Genomic DNA, 10,873 nt, shown 5'->3' with positions numbered 1-10,873 from the left:
ATCAAAAATCACACATCTTCATTAAAAAAAAAAAAAAGCATTCAGAAGCTGACAAATCAACACAAGATTTGGTAAATTAGCATAAAATATATCCAGCTTAATACAAATTGACAAAGCTCTCGCTACAGTATTTGTTTTCATGACATGGCTACCTTTTATCAGCATTGTACCTAACATCACCTTGGAAACTGCTTTGTGGAAAAGCTCTACCAGACACTGAGAACGAAAGTAGAAAATTATTTGATAAATACTTAGAAGACTCTATACATAGTGAAGGAATTTTTGTAGTAATTTAAGACCCATCAGAAATAAGAGCTTTGCAAAAAATCTGGCTGTTTAAAGTGTTTATATATTTCAAAAGGAATTATGAAAAATGGCACACAATAGCTTGCCTTACATGCAAATACATTCTTAAATATTAAAACAGTATTTTGTTTACACTACCGGTATTACTGGATTCTGGTTTTAAACGGTGTAAAGTAACTGCTGGTGGCAATCTTTTCCTCCAGATGAAGTTATTTAAAGAATACACATTAAAAATCTTAGTTAATATCTCTAGATGATCATCTTTATACATTATCACTTCAGAAATGAAATGCCTGGGACATTCTTAAATGTTATTTTACTTCTAAATCACTCTATTAGATTTCCTGCTTGAGTGATTTGTGAAGAAAACATCACATATATATTTTTTTCTGATTACCAAACCCCATTAGACACAAAAGTCTACTTGAAACTAGTTTACAGTTTAAAAACAGGTCTAATAACAGGTGAATGCTGAAAAATATGCAAACAAAATGGCAGACATGAATGACTTCATTTAAGGCATAATTGCTTCTTATCAACCCAAGAAATCATGCAGAAACAGTCCCCGTTTCAGCCAGCCAGGGAGCGACTGGAGAAATCACTCAGGCATGGATTCTAAATGGAAGGTCCACTCCTGGGTCTCAGCCAGGGAACCGCTCCACACACAGATCCAAGCCTAGGGACAATAGTCCTTAGAATCACAGTTCATCATAACAGATAATTATACAGCAAGTAAAACAATAAGGTATTTTGGCCTTTCAATAGAGAGACTAATTGTGGACTATGGAGTTCTGCCTGGGAGGCATAAAACACACCCCTCCGTGAGTCATTTTATTGTGGTGAGGAGTGGCATGAATTTTGTGGAAAGGGATTTTAGGAACTGGTGAGTTCCATATGTTGTTTTTTGCTGTACGTCTCGGGCACATAGCCAGAGTATCCACGCACACAGCTAGAAGCTTTTTTAAAAAAATTTCTTCCCACTTGCCTGTTAAAATGTTTTAAGGAACATTTATTTCCCCCCCCCCCCAGGAAAGTGGGTAACCGCAATTATTTTCCTCTTTTAAATATAATAACATTTCGACTTGGATAAGGTGGAAAGAACTATATTGGTCTTTTCAAAGGGAAAATATGTTAAGATTATATCTTTTATATGTGGTTTTCATATCAATGAATTCATAATGCTGGGCTAAAATATTCCCTGAAACTATTGTATACCATTTGTTTTCTGGGTTGTTTGTAGAGACAAAAAATCTAGGAAGGAAATACATGTAGTTCAAGACAGAGCAGCTTTTGAATAATTTTAAATGTGTCATTCTGTTTTATGCTCAGCCAGTTCTTTTTCTTCTACTTAAAAAGATGACAAGCAAGCAAACTCTTTTCTAGCAAATACAAGTGTTAGTTCTTGGATGCCATGCAAAGAGTGCAAATGCATAAGAAGGCTGACCTCCTGCGCTAGGAAACAAGTACTCTATCTCTGCAGTTTGTGCAGCCCCACTGCCAGCCAATTAACTCGAAGTTGAGTTTTGACTCAAACTCATGACCCTTCAATCCCCACAGTCATGTGTTACATCTGGTCTCATTGAATTAGTCCTTCCATTTTGGCTTTTTTTTTTTTTTAACCGTCCACTTTCGTTCTGCCAATTTTTTTTTCTAACCACTAATGATGATTCAAGAATCTTTGTACACTATCTGCATATTTGTTTGTTTTTGAGTAAAGCTCCCTTGGAAAAAATCTGGCATACATTTTTCTTTTCTAAGAATACCATTCAATTCTGCATTTCATGATACCCTTTTTTCCTGTTCTGTACTATAATGGTGACCATTACATCATGTACCCTGAGGGCTGTGCTTAAAAAGAGAAAGGATGGTGAAATTAGCAAAAATAAAAGGAACTCCCTGACTTGAATTCACAAACTGTGCTTGTTTTTGTTAAACAGAACAAAATCTGCAGTGACGGTAGCAAGTTCAGTAACGTGTAGTGCATACGTTTTTCTCTCAGCCACAAAGCACCTTCCTTAAGAAATGCTTTTAAAACATTCAATGTAAACTACTGAAGATACTCATATTAAGTAGTACTCCCCAAGCTGTGAGTAGATTTCTCGATTTATTTTTAGCATTTTTCAATGGAGTACAATTTATTATCCGGAACCTGTTTTCCTCCCAATTATTTGTAAAATTCTGTTTTAAAAATTCTAATGAAATGAAAAAAGGCAGTTGATTTATTGCACTTTTTCAGGAGTCAGACCTGAAGAATTAGGCAGAGTTGAAAATACACTATGTTAGATATTTTTATTCAGTACTGCTTTTCTAAGAATCCTACTTAAGCTATCGAAGTACAGCGAATGGTAGCTGCAGTCGGTAGAGATAGATAATTCCAATGGTGAATGTGTAATCAGTCTTCCAGGGCTTAAAACATTCTTTTTTTCTCATCATGTCTACACTGGATTTTCTCACCCAGCTATTGTATGTGCACTGCTTCATCCTTATGTCACTATACCTCCATGTAAGTCTTCTACTTGCCTTTTGAAACTAGTTGGATGTATCATTCCTCATATATACGTGTGTGTGTGTATGTGTATCCAAAATAAATTGAAAAATGAATATTCTGATGCTAACAGAAAAGTCTATGTTAGTGTGGTAAAAGTCATATTTCAAATGCTTTTGTGCATTTACAAAATATTTTTGTGACTACTGTATGCAAGTACGATAGTGTCATTGTATCATACACAGTAAGTTTTTAACCATCAGTGAAAAATAAATGATACATTATTATTGAATGATGTGATATTTAAATATAAAAGCAGTTGAGTGCCCTATCAGTTTCCTCTTAATATTTTGCTGGTACGAATGTTTTTCTGACTTCTAAATCACACATTTGCTAAAATGAGCTCTGCTAGATATCAGTTTGAACACAGGCACAATGTGTCTCAGTCAGATTCATAAAACAGATAGCTGAACTAGAGTTTGACTTTTGACATCAACAATCTGACTTCAATATTTCTCCACAAAAAGAGACTTCTGACTCTCATCGCTGTTTCAGTGTGATGGATAGCTTTTCAGCTGCTGACAGCAGTGAATGTAATAAATGTAATCATCCACACTGGGGGCTGAATTTTTTAAGTTTTCCGTCTTCTACATTACGAATGACAAAGTAACACCTGCAGTATTACAGTCACTCCTTTCCTACACAACTGAAATACAAAAATATTATTATAAGTTGTCTATGTATTAGTACTTCAGTGCTAAATAAGCTTTTAATTACCTACATTTATTTTGTTCTCTAAGAAACACTTGCAGAAACAGAGCTTAATTTGAGCTGTGTTTGACTTCTCTGATCATCTGGGTTTTCATTGTCATTGCTTCATAATAATTTAATGTCATATATAATGACATAAAACCAGGGAAAACCAAAGAAGCTGCCAATCTGAACTGATCTAAGTGTTCACGAGTATAAGCCTGATTTGTTTGTGCCAACAACATTCAGCATGGTCTGTAACTGGGCTAGTGTTCCCTTGCTATTCAATTTTCAAATAGTCTTTCAGAATACAGTGTAGCTGCTTAATCAGAGTGTTTTATCTACCACAATTAACAAAATGAGTGAATGTATATATTGGCAATACATAAAAAAGTATTAAAATTATGTTTACCATTTAGTTAGCTAAACATTTTACCATCCTGTTTTTTCACTCTCTTCATGTATAAGCAACTATTATTATGTTTGCAACTAAAAGCGTATAGCTGGACCACATGCCTAATTCAAAATTAGTTCTAAACTTTCATTAAATAGCTTTATAGAGGAATATCTTTTGTTACTGAAAAACTTATTTGGAAGCATATAAAGCTGCAGTTTGCATTTTTCCCAGTCTCTGAAAGCAGTGTCTTATCTTACTTTACATCTAATTAAAAGTTTATGGAGATGCAATGGATTTTTGTGCAAATTAGAATTAATTAGAGTTATTAAGAAGCCATGAAAAGAAGGATTTGAGAAATAGTGAGAAATATTATTTAAACCCTAATGGAATTCAGTGAAACCCACAGGTCTATTACAGGCCCCTGATTTGCCAGGATCACTGCAGGGAATCTAACATTAATAAGCACACTGGTAATTAAATCATTTGTTACTTTGTCTGTAATGTTGTAATGTTTCACTGATACTCTGTCAGAGCTCTTTGTGCAGATCAGAGCTAATCAAAGGTAATCAATTTTCAGCATTTGAGAAATCTGTAAATGATTATACATTCATCAGATCATTTAGTGGAGTGCAAGGAAAGTGCAATGCAATTAATCTTCCTGCATGAGGAGGAATTACCACCACAGAATTCAACAGTTATAATTAATTTCATTGTCTTGCTGTGAATTTTGATTGCTTTTCTTTGGACTGTATAGTACAAATGATGATTCATTGCAAAGTATTTGCAAAGCAAACACACCAGTGTGCTATGCAAATTAAAGTAGCTGTATAACAGATAGGTTTCAAACTTCCTATTTACTCAGGGTTGTTGAGTACTAATTTGCCAAATAATTGCTTGTTAACTTTATACGCTCTTCCTCTGAATATTGAGATTGGTAACCAATATAAATAGAAAGCACATGCTGTTTGATATCTCATGGTAAGTATTCAAAATACTAGTTAGCACTTAAACTTGCGCTCAACTAGAAAAAAAATATAATTTGCAACATCTTTTTTTTAAAAGCATTCATTCCACCTTCTTTAATATTATAATTATTTCATTTTTTTCAGTGTGAACTGTACTGAAAGACAAAAGAATTTTAGTGGCTTTACAATAAACAATAAATAGCCCCAAAGCTTAAACCATGCAAAACATTCATTTACCATTATTCCTTTAATATTAATTTCCCTTCATTCCCACGACTAAATATTAAGTAGCTTTTTCAGGATATTACCAAATTATAGTAGGCACTATAGACACATTTAGAAAATTAGTCTATGCCCCAAATACTAAACTGTCAAAACCAAATGTTGTGCTCAAGGTTCCCATACCAAACCAGAGCCTACTTGAAGTGACTGGAGCGCTGAGTAGGCACACATGCTGCTGTAGATTCAGTTACAGAGCTGGAATCTAATTTTAGACTTTGGTCCAAAACTAGAAGCTACAATCAATAAGCATGGTTTGCTCATTGTTAGTAAAATACTAACAGAGGAGAGATGTTCAGATTTGAGAAATGCCAAAATTTCATTGTAGAATTGCCAATTAATTTCAAAAGGTGTTGAATTGGGCTCTGCAGAGGGGAGTATGAGAGTAAGAATTTAGGTAGAAGTGGTAAGAATGTGTAGTTGCAGGCTATATATTTAATATGTCAGTTGATTATTAAGTAATTTTATTTTTTTATTTTAAAAGCTGTAATACATAACAAATATTGGGAATTATCAGCAGATGTCTAGTTAATCATTACTGGCCACATCATCCGTTAGATACTGCTTAACTTAACTTATAATCAGCTTGAAGTTTTCATTAAAAAGGTAAAACACTACAATCCTGCGTTATTTTGTTCTGTACAAATGAGGTCTGGTAATAGTAATCATGTATATGATTAAGTACATATGTATATGCATGCATATATGATTATGTAGCATATATGTACATATATATTCTTTAAAAGCCAATGCTTCCACTGCTAAATGCTGTCTTTATGACAGCATCACAAATACATGACGTATTTAAAAAAAAAGAGAGAAATTTCAAAGACAGCATGAGGGTGGAATGGCAGTCTCCTTTCAATATTAAATAGTAAAACTTAAACATTGTACAGCTCATTAGCGTAAGATACTAACAGAGGACAGAACGAGAGATGTTCAGATTTGAGAAGTGCCAAAATGTGGAGCTGGAAATACCGAATGTGTAAGTGCTTCTGAGAGCCCTGGGAAATTCTTAGAATGAAAGTACACAGAAGTTTAAGGCATTTGAACTCGTCTCTTCTCCGTTTCAACCTACTTGGCCATGACTAAGTCAATAGGCTGAGCCTGACTCAATGTTTACAGTCCATAGCTGAAATTACAGACATATAAGTCTAGATACGAAGTAAATACCATTTTCAGAATTTAAAGGTGAACAGGAAAAGATTCTGACTACTTATAATCTGTTCTGCTAGCTCTCCACAGCTTGCAAAGGTTTTTTGCAGGTTGCATCTTTTCTTGTACCAATGAAAACTAAAACAAAGACAAATCTTAAAATTTAGACTACAACTGTGCATTACATGCAGCTGAGGAGTCCATGCTGTTAATGGTTTAAGAAATGTTTATCTTTTATATGTGATCAGTAGTTTTGCCATCTGAAAACCAGTGAAGTGCACAACTCAAAATAGCTGGAAAACTGTTCTTGATGGATATTGGGTTTACAGTGGATGTGTATCTTTTAGTGAAAGCTCCCAAGACTGCAAAATTGTACTGGAGATCTTAGAAAAATAGTTCCTTTCATAAAATGGGGTGCAGTGAAAATAATTTCTGGCATTTGAACTGTTTTGGACCATCCTCACAAGAGCATTCAGCATGGACTTGTTCATCACAACTGCAGGAAGAAACTACTGAGAAGAAAATATATATGTGCTTCTCAATAAGAATTTTCATTTGTATTTGAACAGTGGGTGAGAAGATAAGATGAAAGGCAAGTTTTTCAACCTGTGGAATTTGTTTACTCTTAGAGTCACAAAATCTTCCACATTTTACTAGGGATGAATCAAAGACAATCAGCACAATGCTATCCAATCCGGACTGGAACTCCACAGACCATGGATTTCTTTATGCCACATATGTTCCAGGATCTTCCTTTAAGGAAATTCCTCAAAGAGGTGAAAGAGGTGAAAGAGGTGAAAGAGAAAGAAGTGAAATGGGGAAAAAGTAATATAAAATGAAGTGCCTCCCAAACTCACGCATGCATATTCTACATCCCTGTATGTAGGCACAGATGCTTTCACCCTCATCTTCTCATAAGAGAGAAACTGCTTCTTCATTAACATTCTTCGTTTTCTCTGAATGTATGGAAGACTTCAAATAGTTAAGATCCACACAGAGTGAGGAGTTTGAGAATGGTCAATTTAGTATTGCGTGAAGTACACTCCCAAAATCCACACTGACCTCTTAGAGGCCCTACTCAGTTCACTTTTCTTTGTCGTCATAACCTCTGTAACATCACGGAAACCTGCAGTCATATTCTCATTCTGTGCTCCAAGCAGTTTAGCTTATCTGAATTGCACTATGTTCACTTTTTGTAAGTAAAGGATCCCATATTTAAATTAATTTTTTATTATTTTGCTTTTTCTTTTACTTCTTTCAATGATCTTTTATTGTCTAAAGTCTAGATTTCTGCCAAGTTTGTGAACTGCACTTGTCAGAGTATTGCCCACAACTCTGGGTTCCTTTGTTGAAGCTGTAGAAATAAAATGAATAGTATAAAAGCTTGATGGCATCTGTGGATAGGAAACTCATTAAAAGCCTCAGCCTTCTGTTTTATTTCTAACCACATTGCCCTGTGGGATTTCAAGGTCTTGCAGGATGAAACCAGCAGGACTCATTACTTCTAAAACAATGTTTAGAGTTCTATTGGTGGTGGAATGTTCTGCCAGTCAGGTAAAAAACCTAGGCCTTTATGCTTCCTGGGACAATACCAGGCAGCTCAGAAACTGCTTGGAAAAGTCATGCCTTTGAATGCAACTGCAGGTGTTGCTCCTCAAAGACTGTTGGTACCCTCCTATGCACCCTTCAAAGGAATAATAGAAAATTCACTTTGGGATTCAAATGAAGTCTAAGAAAAATTGAAATAATAGGAACAAACTTTTGAGACTTCCTACATTTTTCCCACGAACCTATGGACCATGACTAATACCCTGAGGGCAAAAAACCATCCTTTTTCCCTCTTACACAGGCATAGAATTCACGGTGTCAGATAAATAAGCTTCATGACCTCACCTTGTTTAAGGCTACCATTCAATTACTAGCAAAGACTAGTCACCACAGTGAGAAAAGAGTGTGGCATTCTGGTTGCCCACATTAATTAGAAATAGTTCAAAATTTATATCATAAAAGAATACTAAAAAATGATACGAACTTTCTTCACAAGATATAAATGAAAAACATTTAACAAAAAGTAATTAGTATTAGTTTGAGTAAACTCACAGCTCACTTTTCTGTGTAATTAGAGACAATTATGAGAATATTCTTGAATATGTGATAGAAACAGTAAGGACCTTGCAAGTGTGGAAGTGATTTAGCCTTTTAAAAGAGTATCATAGCTTTGTCAAGTAGAATTCCTTTTACAGATTTGCCAAATATCTTATCAAAAATGTCTGAAAATTTCAACCATTTTGTAAAAAATTCTAAGGCAGTAATAATTAATTAATATTGTACACTGGCATATATAATTGTTCATTAAAAGGTATAAATCTTGACTGCTTATTGAAATACTATTTAAAATCCAAGGCTGCAGTTATATAAAACAATGTGAATTATCTAAAATGTAAAGAATGACACATGCAAATCTTAACTTATAGATGAGATTTTATGAACTTTCAAACCTGAGCAAACATGTTTTAAAGAAAAATTGTTTGAGCCACAAATTTTCTTTATAGGTCACATAGAGATCATATTCCTGTAATTCATAAAACAGCAAGATAGGATGACACTCGTAAGGGCAGAAGAGAGCTGAGCAGCATAATATCCTTTTTATGCCTAAGAATTAGATTCATTTCAACAATAACAGTAATGACAAACAGCTAGATTACCAACATAGAAACTGTAGAAATTTTCTCTTTTTGAACAAGTTTGCCAGCAATAGACATCACCACACCATTGAGTGGATAAGTTGCAGTATTTAAACATCTTAGATCTAAGGAATTAGAAAGAAATATACTCTCTTTTTTTCTCATCAGCTTCCAAGATGACTATGCCAAAAAGAGTGGAAAAGCTTTTTTTCTTTTTGTTTTTCTTTTTCTTTTGTTTTTGTGAGCCTGTCAACTCCAGTAGTTCTCCTATAATATCTCACTAGAGCAGATATTTTGAATTTCTAAGGCATTCTGTTTCTATAAAAAACTTCAGCAAAAATTCAGTCTGTAAACTGCAAGATTGTTTCCTTACAATTTAGAGTTGTATACCCTTAATACAAATGGGTCTAAATGTGGCACATATTCTGTGAAGTTTATTTACTTAGAATATGAAGTTCTTTCTTTTACCTACATTTACATTAGAAATAGGAAACCATAGCATTATTTCTGGTGGTAAATGAGGGGACTGAAGACTATTGGATGAAAACAAATGATGCCCTTCAAAAGAAGATACAGTTGGGAGCTTTGTGTAATTGTTTCTGCATTACTGCTCCCACAGGACCAGCTGAAGAGATTACCATCCCCAGCCAACCCCCAACTGTTTGTTGCCATCCTCTTGCCAGAGAACACTGCCTTGCCAGATCCACTGGTTAAATTACTTGTGTGATCGCTCCCTAATTTATTTCAAAGCGAGTTGGGTTAGCAAAGCAGGCAAGCAAAAAAGATCTATTATTTCAGTGGTTTATGCTGGCTCATTTTAATTTTAATAGCTTAGAAAGCAATCTCAGCAGCAGCTCAGCCAGGAAAACTAAGTGGATGGCAGCTACTGAAAGCAGTCTGGGGTTGGTAAACTTCAGCTTACAGAACTACAACTGAAAGAGGAAAGATGTCCACACCATGCAGATTTAAACCAAGGTCAAGCAAAATATTTGGGCACCTATGTAACCTAAAACACGTGGATCATCCTGCTGTTTTAAATGTGGCTACTAATAGGCTATGTTAAGACTGTTCTTATGCTATTGTGGAAAACATAAGTCATAGGATGAGGTTTATTTCATATAATTTTATATGAGAAAATTATGCACCTTGTCTGCATACATCTTCTAAGCTTGCCCTGCAGTCAATGGAAGAGGTACCGCCTCCAGCTACCCAAGAAAGGAGGTGTGAGCTGCATTCTGAAGATGTTCATCACAGAGGAAAGCCATCACTTAGCTTGGAATATGCATCCGACTCCTAGGCTGCTAAAGTTAGGTGAACTGAATCCTATCCTATCCTTAATTTATACCTCCCCTGACAGCCACAACAATGTTATTTCTGGAAAAACTTTCTTAAATGGGACAATCATCTTTTTACCAAGTCATTATAGCCTTACCATCCATTTTGGGAAAAGTTTATAAAACATCTAATTTGCATTTAGTAGTAGAAATCAGTATTTTGTAAATATCTTTTTTATATATATGTATTACTGCCATCACTTCTTACTTTAACTTCCTTTAACTCTGTAGCTTCCCCAGCTTCTGTGTTGGTTTTGGCTGGGATAGAGTTAATTTTCTTCAGAGTAGCTAGTATGAGGTTATGTTTTGGATTTGTGCTGGAGACAGTGTTGATAATACAGGGATGTTTTAGCTATTGCTGAGCAGTGCTTACACACAGTCAAGGCCTTTTCTGCCTCTCACACCACCCCACCAGCGAGTAGGCTGGGGGTGCACAAGAAGTTGGGAGGGGACACAGCTGGCACAGCTGACCCCAACTGACCAGAGGGATATTCCACACCATGTGACGTCATGCTCAG

Source organism: Aptenodytes forsteri, unplaced genomic scaffold (assembly GCF_000699145.1).
Source record: "Aptenodytes forsteri isolate BGI_AS27 unplaced genomic scaffold, ASM69914v1 Scaffold108, whole genome shotgun sequence".
NCBI classification, from domain to species: domain Eukaryota; kingdom Metazoa; phylum Chordata; class Aves; order Sphenisciformes; family Spheniscidae; genus Aptenodytes; species Aptenodytes forsteri.
This window is presented reverse-complemented; position numbering follows the sequence as displayed.